This window comes from Aegilops tauschii, chromosome 5 (genome assembly GCF_002575655.3).
Source record: "Aegilops tauschii subsp. strangulata cultivar AL8/78 chromosome 5, Aet v6.0, whole genome shotgun sequence".
In the NCBI taxonomy this organism is placed as follows: Eukaryota; Viridiplantae; Streptophyta; class Magnoliopsida; order Poales; family Poaceae; genus Aegilops; species Aegilops tauschii.
Genome location: NC_053039.3, coordinates 316,593,052 through 316,607,637, shown reverse-complemented (window position 1 = coordinate 316,607,637; position 14,586 = coordinate 316,593,052). Strand labels below are relative to the sequence as shown.

Here is a 14,586-nt window from a genome sequence, read left to right as displayed (position 1 = left end):
CCGACTTTAGCTCAGTTGGTAGAGCGGAGGACTGTAGTATTGCAGATAAATCCTTAGGTCGCTGGTTCGAATCCGGCAAGTCGGACTTTTTGTTCTTCTGAGCAAATATTTTCTTTTTTAAATCACATTGCTGAAGGTCGACATTTTTGTATTCATATGCTTGTGGGAAGAATCTACTTAAAAAGATTCGTATACATTTTTGTGTTTATCTTCTGCTTAAGCAGTGTATCATGATCAGCTAAAAAAAACGATGTTCCTTTGTGTCCTCAAGAAAAATACGTATGCTTGTTCTTCTGAGCAAATATTTTCTTTTTTAAATCACATTGCTGAAGGTCGACATTTTTGTATTCATATATGCTTGTGGGAAGAATCTACTTAAAAAGATTCATATACATTTTTGTGTTTATCTTCTGCTTAAGCAGTGTATCATGATCAGCTAAAAAAAACGATGTTCCTTTGTGTCCTCAAGAAAAATACAAACGTATGCATGCATTAGAGCATTTCTAACCGATCACTATAACTAGTTAGAGAATGATAAATCCCGTTTTTCTCCTCTAACCAGGAACTAACCGAACCCCGAAAACGGTTAGGGAGTAGGAGCAACTCCAATAGCCCCCCTAAAAACTTTCCGTAAATCGTTTTACAAAATGACGTATCTATTTACGGGAAGTTTTCTAATGGCCACTTCTCTCAGTTCCCGTTAACATCGTCCCATATTATTTATATTTTTTCCTATTTTTAATTAGAAAATAGCTAATAGCTCAGGCCCGCAAGTTAGTGATAGGGCCACAGGGGCTAGGGGCGGCGCGTGCATGGCGGGCGGTGCGGCAGCACGCCCCGTGAAGCTTTAGGCGGTTATCCGCCCGCAAGACGGAGAACGTGATTATGTGGAATTGCATAAAAAATTGGGTTTACGGGGCTGTTGGAGGCTTTTTTTTGCCCCAACTTCCTGTAAACGATGGTTTTCAAGAGACGGGAGCTGTTGGAGTTGCTATAAAAAATTTACTCCCAACCACTCACGATTCTTAAATTTACTCGTCCTCGCGACCGCGGAGTAAAAATCCAACAAGTCACTTCTCCTCGCCTCCCCAATCCTCGTAGGCGTGCCCCCAACCTCACCTAGACCCACTCCGGCGTCGGTGCCTGCCGATAATGTTTGGATCCCACCCCGGCCACTCCTCGTGTGGATCCACGCGCCACGAGCGGTCCCGAGCTCGTGGCTGTGGCGGTGCTTCTTCCTCCCACTCCCACCTCCACGGCATCCCCGACCTTCCACCGCCACAGAGGCAATACATCAACGTGCCACAACGAAGTTGCAGAACATGGGTGGCGGAGATAATCGACCGCAACGCCCACGAGAAGATATGGGTCGGCTCCTTCCAGTCCGCCGTGCAGGCGGTGCGACAGTATGACATCATGTCGGTCCTCCTGCACGACACTGACGCTCGCCTCAACTTCCTTGAGGGGCTGCCGTGGATGGAACCCGTCGACCCGACTGTGGCCACCGCACGGGAGAGGAGGGAAGACCGGGAGGCCCGCGAGCACCTCGTGGCATCCCACGCCGTTGAGGACTACATGGCGGAGCTCCGACGCCACTACTCGAAGCGCATTGAGACCGAGCGCCGGCTGTACATGCAGTACGCGGCTGGGACAAGGCCGGTCATCGGTCTCTCCAGTGACTTCGATGGCGGGTGTGACGGCGACGGTGGTGGCAACGGTGCACGACATGACCCTATGATTTGAGGGTTGGCCGAATCGGGTTGGGAGAGATTCGAGAACGAGACAACTACCGAGTATTTTTAGTAAGTTCTAGTCTAAATTTTGGTTAAGTTATCTAAAATTTGCACCGAAATTCATTTGAGTAAGTTTTAAGTATTAGTTTGAACCAAAATTGTGTTTATGTGTCACTCAATTTTTTTAATCCCCTAATATTGAGGATAGGATAGAAACAACTAATTTTTTTAATCCACTCAATTTATAGGACTACATTTGCTCCTCTAATTTTGAGGGATCGGTTAGAGTTGCTCTTAGAGCATCTACCGCCAGACTTCACAAATCTGACCCTATATGTTTGCGGACTATGACCGGCCACCCTTATATTTTGGACATTGCAATCATAGTCTTCATTTCTAGATCCCAAATCCATACTAGCACATGCAACGTAAAATTCATCTACATCCATAGCTAGCCTATCTACTCGTCATCGTACATGCAGTCGGCCACATGGTCGGGCGAATACATAGACTACAACGTGTCCCTAGTAAGCCTCTAGTTGACTAGCTCGTTGATCAACAGATAGTCATGGTTTCCTGACTATGGACATTGGATGTCATTGATAATGGGATCACATCATTAGGAGAATGATGTGATGGACAAGACCCAATCCTAAGCATAGCATAAAAGATCGTGTAGTTTCGTTTGCTAGAGCTTTTCCAATGTCAAGTATCTTTTCCTTAGACCATGAGATCGTGCAACTCCCGGATACCGTAGGAGTGCTTTGGGTGTGCCAAACGTCACAACGTAACTGGGTGACTATAAAGGTGCACTACGGGTATCTCCGAAAGTGTCTGTTGGGTTGGCACGGATCGAGACTGGGATTTGTCACTCCGTGTGACGGAGAGGTATCTCTGGGCCCACTCGGTAATGCATCATCATAATGAGCTCAATGTGACTAAGGCGTTAGTCACGGATCATGCATTACGGTACGAGTAAAGAGACTTGCCGGTAACGAGATTGAACAAGGTATTGGGATACCGACGATCGAATCTCGGGCAAGTAACATACCGATTGACAAAGGGAATTGTATACGGGATTGATTGAATCCTCGACATCGTGGTTCATCCGATAAGATCATCGTGGAACATGTGGGAGACAACATGGGTATCCAGATCCCGCTGTTGGTTATTGACCGGAGAGGCGTCTCGGTCATGTCTGCATGTCTCCCGAACCCGTAGGGTCTACACACTTAAGGTTCGGTGACGCTAGGGTTGTAGAGATATGTGTATGCGGAAACCCGAAAGTTGTTCGGAGTCCCGGATGAGATCCCGGACGTCACGAGAGGTTCCGGAATGGTCCGGAGGTGAAGAATTATATATAGGAAGTCAAGTTTCGGCCACCGGGAAAGTTTCGGGGGTTACCGGTATTGTACCGGGACCACCGGAAGGGTCCCGGGGGTCCACCGGGTGGGGCCACCTATCCCGGGGGCCCCGTGGGCTGAAGTGGGAAGGGAACCAGCCCCTAGTGGGCTGGGCGCCCCCCCATGGGCCTCCCCCCTGCGCCTAGGGTTGGGAACCCTAGGGTGGGGGGCTTCCCACTTGCCTTGGGGGGCAAGGCACCCCCCTGGCCGCCGCCCCCCACCCTAGATGGGTTCTGGTCGGCGCCCCCCTCCCAGGGGGCCTATATAAAGGGGGGAGGGAGGGCAGTAGTATTACAGCCTTGGGCGCCTCCCTCTCCCCCTGCAACACCTCTCTCTCTCGTATATGCTCGGCGAAGCCCTGCCGGCATCCCGCTACATCCACCACCACGCCGTCGTGCTGCTGGATCTCCATCAACCTCTCCTTCCCCCTTGCTGGATCAAGAAGGAGGAGACGTCGCTGCACCGTACGTGTGTTGAACGCGGAGGTGCCGTCCGTTCGGCACTCGGTCATCGGTGATTTGGATCACGGCGAGTACGACTCCGTCATCCACGTTCATTGGAACGCTTCCGCTCGCGATCTACAAGGTATGTAGATGCACTCCTTTCCCCTCGTTGCTAGTATACTTCATAGATGCATCTTGGTGAGCGTAGGAATTTTTTTAAAATTATGCTACGATTCCCAACAGTGGTATCAGAGCCAGGCCTATGCGTAGTTACTATGCACGAGTAGAACACAAAGAAGTTGTGGGCGTTGATGTTGCCAATTCTTCTTGCCGCTACTAGTCGTTTCTTGTTTCGGCGGCATTGTAGGATGAAGCGGCCCGGACCGACCTTACACGTATGCTTACGTGAGACAGGTTCCACCGACTGACATGCACTAGTTGCATAAGGTGGCTAGCGGGTGTCTGTCTCTCCTACTTTAGTCGGAACGGATTCGATGAAAAGGGTCCTTATGAAGGGTAAATAGAAATTGGCAAATCACGTTGTGGTCATACGTAGGTAAGAAAACGTTCTTGCTAGAAACCTACAAACCACGTAAAAACTTGCAACAACAATTAGAGGACGTCTAACTTGTTTTTGCAGCAAGTGTTATGTGATGTGATATGGCCAGAAGATGTGATGAATGATATATGTGATGTATGAGATTGATCATATTCTTGTAATAGGAATCACGACTTGCATGTCGATGAGTATGACAACCGGCAGGAGCCATAGGAGTTGTCTTTATTATTTTGCATGACCTGCGTGTCATTGAATAACGCCATGTAATTTACTTTACTTTGTTGCTAAACGCGTTAGCCATAGAAGTAGAAGTAATCGTTGGCGTGACGACTTCATGGAGACACAATGATGGAGATCATGATGATGGAGATCATGATGATGGAGATCATGATGATGGAGATCATGGTGTCATGCCGGTGACGAAGATGATCATGGTGCCCCGAAGATGGAGATCAAAGGAGCATAATGATATTGGCCATATCATGTCACTATTTGATTGCATGTGATGTTTATCATGTTTTTGCATCTTATTTGCTTAGAACGACGGTAGTAAGTAAGATGATCCCTTATGATAATTTCAAGAAAAGTGTTCACCCTAACTGTGCACCGTTGCGAAGGTTCGTTGTTTCGAAGCACCACGTGATGATCGGGTGTGATAGATTCTAACGTTCGCATACAACGGGTGTTGACGAGCCTAGCATGTACAGACATGGCCTCGGAACACACGCAATACACTTAGGTTGACTTGACGAGCCTAGCATGTACAGACATGGCCTCGGAACATGGAGGACCGAAAGGTCGAGCATGAGTCGTATAGAAGATACGATCAACATGGAGATGTTCACCGATCTTGACTAGTCCATCTCACGTGATGATCGGACACGGCCTAGTTAAATTCGGATCATGTATCACTTAGATGACTAGAGGGATGTCTATCTGAGTGGGAGTTCATTAAATAATTTGATTAGATGAACTTAATTATCATGAACTTAGTCTAAAATCTTTACACTATGTCTTGTAGATCAAATGGCCAACGTTGTCCTCAATTTCAACGCGTTCCTAGAGAAAACCAAGCTGAAAGATGATGGCAGCAACTATACGGACTGGGTCCGGAACCTGAGGATCATCCTCATAGTAGCCAAGAAAGATTATGTCCTAGAAGCACCGCTAGGTGAAGCACCAATCCCAGAAAACCAAGACGTTATGAACGCTTGGCAGCAGCGTGCTGATGATTACTCCCTCGTTCAGTGCGGCATGCTTTACAGCCTAGAACCGGGTCTCCAAAAGCGTTTTGAGAAACATGGAGCATATGAGATGTTCGAGGAGCTGAAACTGGTTTTTCAAGCTCATGCCCGGGTCGAGAGATATGAAGTCTCCGACAAGTTCTTCAGCTGTAAAATGGAGGAGAATAGTTCTGTTAGTGAGCACATACTCAGAATGTCTGGGTTGCACAACCGCTTGACTCAGCTGGGAGTTAATCTCCCGGATGACGCGGTCATTGACAGAATCCTCCAGTCGCTTCCACCAAGCTACAAGAGCTTTGTGATGAACTACAATATGCAGGGGATGGAAAAGACCATTCCTGAGGTATATTCAATGCTGAAATCAGCGGAAGGGGAGATCAGAAAAGAACATCAAGTGTTGATGGTGAATAAAACCACTAAGTTCAAGAAGGGTAAGGGTAAGAAGAACTTCAAGAAGGATGGCAAGGGAGTTGCCGCGCCCGGTAAGCCAGTTACTGGGAAGAAGCCAAAGAATGGACCCAAGCCCGAGACTGAGTGCTTTTATTGCAAGGGAAGTGGTCACTGGAAGCGGAACTGCCCCAAATACTTAGCGGACAAGAAGAAGGCCGGCAACACCAAAGGTATATGTGATATACATGTAATTGATGTGTACCTTACCAGTACTCGTAGTAGCTCCTGGGTATTTGATACCGGTGCGGTTGCTCATATTTGTAACTCAAAATAGGAACTACGGAATAAACGGAGACTGGCGAAGGACGAGGTGACGATGCGCGTCGGGAATGGTTCCAAGGTCGATGTGATCGCCGTCGGCACGCTACCTCTGCATCTACCTACGGGATTAGTTTTAAACCTCAATAATTGTTATTTAGTGCCAGCTTTGAGCATGAACATTGTATCTGGATCTCGTTTAATTCGAGATGGCTACTCATTTAAATCCGAGAATAATGGTTGTTCTATTTATTTGAGAGATATGTTTTATGGTCATGCCCCGCTGGTCAATGGTTTATTTTTGATGAATCTCGAACGTGATGTTACAAATGTTCATAGTGTGAATACCAAAAGATGTAAAGTTGATAACGATAGTCCCACATACTTGTGGCACTGCCGCCTTGGTCACATTGGTGTCAAGCGCATGAAGAAGCTCCATGCAGATGGACTTTTGGAGTCTCTTGATTACGAATCATTTGACACGTGCGAACCATGCCTCATGGGTAAGATGACCAAGACTCCGTTCTCCGGAACAATGGAGCGAGCAACCAACTTATTGGAAATCATACATACCAATGTGTGCGGTCCAATGAGTGTTGAGGCTCACGGAGGATATCGTTATGTTCTCACTCTCACTGATGACTTAAGTAGATATGGGTATGTCTACCTAATGAAACACAAGTCTGAAACCTTTGAAAAGTTCAAGGAATTTCAGAGTGAAGTTGAGAATCAACGTGACAGGAAAATAAAATTCTTACGATCAGATCGTGGTGGAGAATATTTAAGTCACGAATTTGGTACACACTTAAGGAAATGTGGAATAGTTTCACAACTCACGCCGCCTGGAACACCTCAGAGAAATGGTGTGTCCGAACGTCGTAATCGCACTCTATTGGATATGGTGCGATCTATGATGTCTCTTACCGATTTACCGCTCTCATTTTGGGGCTATGCTTTAGAGACTGCCGCATTCACTTTAAATAGGGCTCCGTCGAAATCCGTTGAGACGACACCGTATGAATTATGGTTTGGGAAGAAACCTTAGCTATCGTTTCTAAAAGTTTGGGGATGCGATGCTTATGTCAAGAAACTTCAACCTAAAAAGCTTGAACCCAAGTCGGAAAAATGCGTCTTCATAGGATACCCTAAGGAAACTATTGGGTATACCTTCTACCTCAGATCCGAAGGCAAGATCTTCGTTGCCAAGAACGGGTCCTTTCTAGAGAAGGAGTTTCTCTCGAAAGAATTGAGTGGGAGGAAAGTGGAACTTGATGAGGTGATAGTCACCCCTTCCGAACCGGAAAGTAGCGCAGCGCGGGAAAATGTTCCTGTGGTGCCTACACCGACTGGGGAGGAAGTTAATGATGATGATCATGAAGCTTCGGATCAAGTTACTACTGAACTTCGTAGGTCCACAAGGACACGTTCCGCACCAGAGTGGTACGGCAACCCTGTCCTGGAAATCATGTTGTTAGACAACGGTGAACCTTCGAACTATGAAGAAGCGATGGCGGGCCCGGATTCCGACAAATGGCTTGAAGCCATGAAATCCGAATTAGGATCCATGTATGAAAACGAAGTATGGACTTTGACTGACTTGCCCGATGAGCGGCGAGCCATAGAAAACAAATGGATCTTTAAGAAGAAGACGGACGCGGATGGTAATGTGACCATCTACAAAGCTCGACTTGTCGCTAAGGGTTATCGACAAGTTCAAGGGGTTGACTACGATGAGACTTTCTCACCCGTAGCGAAGCTGAAGTCCGTCCGAATTATGTTAGCAATTGCCGCATACTATGATTATGAGATATGGCAGATGGACGTCAAAACGGCATTCCTTAACGGCTTCCTTAAGGAAGAGTTGTATATGATGCAGCCGGAAGGTTTTGTCGATCCTAAGAATGCTAACAAAGTATGCAAGCTCCAGCGCTCAATCTATGGGCTGGTGCAGGCATCTCGGAGTTGGAACATTCGCTTTGATGAGATGATCAAAGCGTTTGGGTTTACACAGACTTATGGAGAAGCCTGTGTTTACAAGAAAGTGAGTGGGAGCTCTGTAGCATTTCTCTTATTATATGTGGATGACATATTATTGATGGGAAATGATATAGAATTCTTGGAAAGTATAAAGGCCTATTTGAATAAGTGTTTTTCAATGAAGGACCTTGGAGAAGCTGCTTATATATTAGGCATCAAGATCTATAGAGATAGATCAAGACGCCTCATTGGTCTTTCACAGAGTACATACCTTGACAAGATATTGAAGAAGTTCAATATGGATCAGTCCAAGAAGGGGTTCTTGCCTGTATTGTAAGGTGTGCAATTGAGCACGGCTCAATGCCCGACCACGACAGAAGATAGAGAAAAGATGAGTGTCATCCCCTATGCCTCGGCCATAGGGTCTATTATGTATGCCATGTTGTGTACCAGACCTGATGTAAACCTTGCTGTAAGTTTGGTAGGAAGGTACCAAAGTAATCCCGGCATGGAACACTGGACAGCGGTCAAGAATATCCTGAAGTACCTGAAAAGGACCAAGGATATGTTTCTCGTTTATGGAGGTGACGAAGAGCTCGTCGTAAAGGGTTACGTCGACGCTAGCTTCGACACAGATCTGGATGACTCGAAGTCACAAACCGGATACGTGTATATTTTGAATGGAGGAGCAGTAAGCTGGTGCAGTTGCAAGCAAAGCGTCGTGGCGGGATCTACATGTGAAGCGGAGTACATGGCAGCCTCGGAGGCAGCACAGGAAGCAGTCTGGATGAAGGAGTTCATTACCGACCTAGGGGTGATTCCCAATGCGTCGGGCCCGATGACTCTCTTCTGTGACAACACTGGAGCTATTGCACTTGCGAAGGAGCCCAGGTTTCACAGGAAGACCAGGCATATCAAGCGTCGCTTCAACTCCATTCGTGAAAGTGTTCAAAATGGAGACATAGATATTTGTAAAGTACATACGGACCTGAATGTAGCAGATCCGTTGACTAAACCTCTCCCTAGAGCAAAACATGATCAACACGAGGACGCAATGGGTGTTCGATTCATCACAATGTAACTAGATTATTGACTCTAGTGCAAGTGGGAGACTGTTGGAAATATGCCCTAGAGGCAATAATAAATGGTCATTATTATATTTCTTTGTTCATGGTAATTGTCTATTGTTCATGCTATAATTGTATTGTCCGGAAATCGTAATACATGTGTGAATACATAGACTACAACGTGTCCCTAGTAAGCCTCTAGTTGACTAGCTCGTTGATCAACAGATAGTCATGGTTTCCTGACTATGGACATTGGATGTCATTGATAACGGGATCACATCATTAGGAGAATGATGTGATGGACAAGACCCAATCCTAAGCATAGCATAAAAGATCGTGTAGTTTCGTTTGCTAGAGCTTTTCCAATGTCAAGTATCTTTTCCTTAGACCATGAGATCGTGCAACTCCCGGATACCGTAGGAGTGCTTTGGGTGTGCCAAACGTCACAACGTAACTGGGTGACTATAAAGGTGCACTATGGGTATCTCCGAAAGTGTCTGTTGGGTTGGCACGGATCGAGACTGGGATATGTCACTCCGTGTGATAGAGAGGTATCTCTGGGCCCACTCGGTAATGCGTCATCATAATGAGCTCAATGTGACTAAGGCGTTAGTCACGGGATCATGCATTACGGTACGAGTAAAGAGACTTGCCGGTAACGAGATTGAACAAGGTATTGGGATACCGACGATCGAATCTCGGGCAAGTAACATACCGATTGACAAAGGGAATTGTATACGGGATTGATTGAATCCTCGACATCGTGGTTCATCCGATGAGATCATCGTGGAACATGTGGGAGCCAACATGGGTATCCAGATCCCGCTGTTGGTTATTGACCGGAGAGGCCAAGTTTCGGCCACCGAAAAAGTTTCGGGGGTTACCGGTATTGTACCGGGACCACCGGAAGGGTCCCGGGGGTCCACCGGGTGGGGCCACCTATCCTGGAGGGCCCCGTGGGCTGAAGTGGGAAGGGAACCAGCCCCTAGTGGGCTGGGCGCCCCCCCATGGGCCTCCCCCTGCGCCTAGGGTTGGGAACCCTAGGGTGGGGGGCTTCCCACTTGCCTTGGGGGGCAAGGCACCCCCCTGGCCGCCGCCCCCTACCCTAGATGGGTTCTGGTCGGCGCCCCCCCCTCCCAGGGGGCCTATATAAAGGGGGGGAGGGAGGGCAGTAGTATTACAGCCTTGGGCGCCTCCCTCTCCCCCTGCAACACCTCTCTCTCTCTCTCGTATATGCTCGGCGAAGCCCTGCCGGCATCCCGCTACATCCACCACCACGCCGTCGTGCTGCTGGATCTCCATCAACCTCTCCTTCCCCCTTGCTGGATCAAGAAGGAGGAGACGTCGCTGCACCGTACGTGTGTTGAACGTGGAGGTGCCGTCCGTTCGGCACTCGGTCATCGGTGATTTGGATCACGGCGAGTACGACTCCGTCATCCACGTTCATTGGAACGCTTCCGCTCGCGATCTACAAGGGTATGTAGATGCACTCCTTTCCCCTCGTTGCTAGTATACTCCATAGATGCATCTTGGTGAGCGTAGGAATTTTTTTAAAATTATGCTACGATTCCCAACAGCAACAGTTGGCATCGGTCTCCAGCTTCAACTGGATGGACTTGAGGATGGCATGTTGCTTTGCCGCCTCCTCCGCTTGGGCAACCTTGAATTCGGTCATCGCGTCCTCCATGGAGAGTTCAGCCTGCTCCGGCGTAGGATCCGCCTCGTCCTCCTCCTCATCTCTGTATGACGGCTCCATCTCCTACATCTCTGCGTTAGGTGCCTTGTATTGCTCGTCCCTCTCCTACTCCAGAGAGTCCGAAGGCAAGCCGCCTGCCTCCATTTCTGCTAGGATGCCCCCCCCCCTCGGTGTTCCAGGGTCAACATCTTGTATTAGGTAACCATTTGGCAGGCCATGGCTACTGCCAAATGGTGACCTCGGAGCTTAAAAACAGGGTGCAGACAGGGCCCCATGGCGGTGTGGTAGGGATGGGAAGGGTGGAGATGGGGCCATCTAGGGTGGAGAAGGGTGCAGACAGGTGAGCTTCCATCAGATCGATGGATTTCGGCGTGTTTCCTCATGGGTCCTCCCCGTCAGTTTGAGTTTGACGTGTCCGGGCACGCGCTAGCCTCTAGATATGGGCTAGGTATGGGCCGACGCTGGTCAGCCCAGACGTTTAGGGTCGGTTGGGTCGCATTTTCTTGACCAGGCCGTCCACCCGGATGTATAAGGATGATTTGAGGGGTTCGGCTGTAGATGCTCTTAGATACTAGTGTAATGATAAGGCCCGATCGATTCGCAAACTTCAGGTGGCGATGGCACTGTCTCTGTGCCGGTGAAGAGAGGACTCTTGATTCTTGAAGATATTATAGTTCATAAGTCACTTGGTTTTAAAGAAAATCTCTTAGACACATAATGCAAATGAAGGAAATATGCCCTAGAGGCAATAATAAAGTTGTTATTTATATTTGCTTATATCGTGATAAATGTTTATTATTCATGATAGAATTGTATTAATCGGAAACTTAGTACATGTGTGAATACATAGACAAACAGAGTGTCCCTAGTATGCCTCTACTTGACTAGCTCGTTAATCAAAGATGGTTAAGTTTCCTGACCATAGACATGTGTTGTCATTTGATCAATGGGATCACATCATTAGAGAATGATGTGATGGACAAGACCCATCTGTTAGCTTAGCATAATGATTGTTTAGTTTTATTGCTATTGCTTTCTTCATGACTTATACATATTCCTCTGACTATGAGATTATGCAACTCCCGAATACCGGAGGAACACTTTGTGTGCTATCAAATGTCACAACGTAACTGGGTGATTATAAAGATGCTCTATAGGTGTATCCGAAGGTGTTTGTTGAGTTGGCATAGATCGAGATTAGGATTTGTCACTCCGTGTATCGGAGAGGTATCTCTGGGCCCTCTCGGTAATGCACATCACTATAAGCCTTGCAAGCAATGTGACTAATGAGTTAGTTATGGGATGATGCATTACAGAATGAGTAAAGAGACTTGCCGGTAACGAGATTGAACTAGGTATGATGATACCGACGATCGAATCTCGGGCAAGTAACATACCGATGACAAAGGGATTAATGTATGTTGTTATGCGGTTTGACCGATAAAGATCTTCGTAGAATATGTAGGAGCCAATATGAGCATCCAGGTTCCGCTATTGGTTATTGACCGGAGATGTGTCTCGGTCATGTCTACATAGTTCTCAAACCCGTAGGGTCCGCACGCTTAACGTTCAATGACGATATGTATTATGAGTTATGTGTTTTGGTGACAGAAGTTTGTTCGGAGTCCCGGATGAGATCACGGACATGACGAAGAGTCTCGAAATGGTCGAGAGGTAAAGATTGATATATTGGAAGGTTATATACGGACACCGGAATGGTTCCGATAAGGTTCGGGGATTTTTCGGAGTACGAGGAGGCTACCGGAACCCCCCGGGAAAGTTAATGGGCCTAATGGGTCATAGTGGAGGAGAGGAGGCAGGCCACGGGAGGTGGTGCACCCCCCCCTTGCCCAATCCGAATTGAACAAGGGAGGGGGCGCGGCCCCCCTCTTTCCTTCTCCTTCTCCCTCCTTTCCCCTTTCCCCCTCTCCGTTGGAAGGAAAGTGGGCACTACTAGGAAAATGCTTATACACAGTAGCATAGTAGTAGCGTCGGAAAAGAGTAAACGCTGCTGCTAATTAGTAGTAGCGCCGTTGCCCTACAAGCGCTGCTACTATGAGCATAGCAGTAGCGCTGGAGATGGAAAACGCGCTACTACTAAAACTGACAGACCGTTCCCAAGTATACTAGGGATACTAGTAGCGCACACGGGAAACAAGCGCTACTACTATTGATCTTAGCAACATCGCTTTTTCCCTTACCAGCGCTACTTATATATGTAGTCCCCTCCTACGACCAAAGTTTAGTCCCACCTCGCTCCGCGAACAGAATTTTTACCACCTTAAATATGGTGCTTCTCAAACCATCACAACCACTTGGTCTTTATTGAACTCTATGTGTAGGATCTGTGGCCGCAATAGGAATCTTCGCCGGTTCTTAAACCGGAGAAGATTCCTATTGACAATTTATATTCTACACAAAAAGATCATTGATGACCAATGTATTTTTGAAAAAATTTACATGCTTAGCGTTAGCAGTAGTGCTTTTATACAGAGAGGAATCAGTGAGTGAGAGTCTCCACCACATATGAGAGGACAAAAAATCCCGACTGTTGTCGTGGGGTCGCTTCTCCTTCGTTCCCGTGTGCTAGACATTTTGGTGTAATGCACTCGGGAACGAAAGGACGAGCGACCATCACGAACGGTCGAATGTATACACCACGCGAGCTGAGAGTTTTCAAGAAAAAGACTCGACAGACCGATAGTCAACACATGATGAATAATAATGATCTAATTTAATTTTTGTAGTACATATATTGAATTGTACAAGTTTAATCTTTGAATTATGAACGTAGGAAATGTCGTCATCGGACGACGAAAGTCTCCCGGGGGAGTGCAGTTGGTGCAACGACGATCGAGGTCTGTGCGACAGGCCTCACCTGGACGAAGATCGGCGCTTCAGCATTAAGCTCCAGGAGACCTTCGATGTTGAAACGGTACGCAACGACGAAAAGTGCTTTCTTCGTAATTAAGCATGACTTCAACTATTTCAACGTGTAATTTTCATCTTTTACAATTCGAGTAGCTTATCCCATGTCATGCAAGACGCTATGTCTTGGAGAGGATGGATTTTGAAGACCATGAAAATTTCGAAACAAAGAAAATTCACCTAAGGACCCATCATGATATGGATTTTGAAGTAAATCTGTATAATTCTGAGAGCGTAACCCATTTTCGTTGCAAAAATTGGGAAGCACTTTGCAAGATGTATGGTTTTTATGAGGGTATGCTTGTCACCATGGATCTTGGTGATCCTGACATCGCCCAAGACAATATGGACATTTGGGGTCCTTCTTGACACGCTTCCAATTCTACCGCTATGTGAGTTTCTCAAACATAGTTATTAACTAATTTATATTGTTTATTTCAAAATAGTTGACAGCTTATTTTCATTGTTCAAACAATGTGCGGAACATGGTAGACAGAACCTACTACACCGGTGGCTCTGAGTTAACTTATCAGGAGAAAAATCATCTGGTCGCATTTTGTACCGATCTTGAGAATTACAATATCTATTATAAAACTCCTCCACATTATGATCAATACGTGCCACTAGTGCACATGTTGAACTACGGTAACATCCATGGAGATGCCATGGTAAGATTTTTTAGTATTACGACATCCATGCATCTTTTGCATAAATTCTTTTAAAACTTAACTACATTGCTAACTACGAAGCTATTACTATGTTTTTCAACAGAAAATCCCGAATGATTGTGTGTCTCATCTGATGTATCAGAATGGTCGCCTTGCTGTT

The 14,586-nt window shown here is 46.8% G+C and overlaps 1 non-coding gene across 1 annotated transcript; it reads left to right on the top strand.

The window, feature by feature from the left end:
• TRNAY-GUA (transfer RNA tyrosine (anticodon GUA)) lies at positions 1–85 on the top strand. The gene is given in 2 exon segments: positions 1–37; positions 50–85. It is a non-coding gene; the product is annotated as a tRNA-Tyr (tRNA).
• Positions 86–14,586: the final 14,501 nt, after the last annotated feature.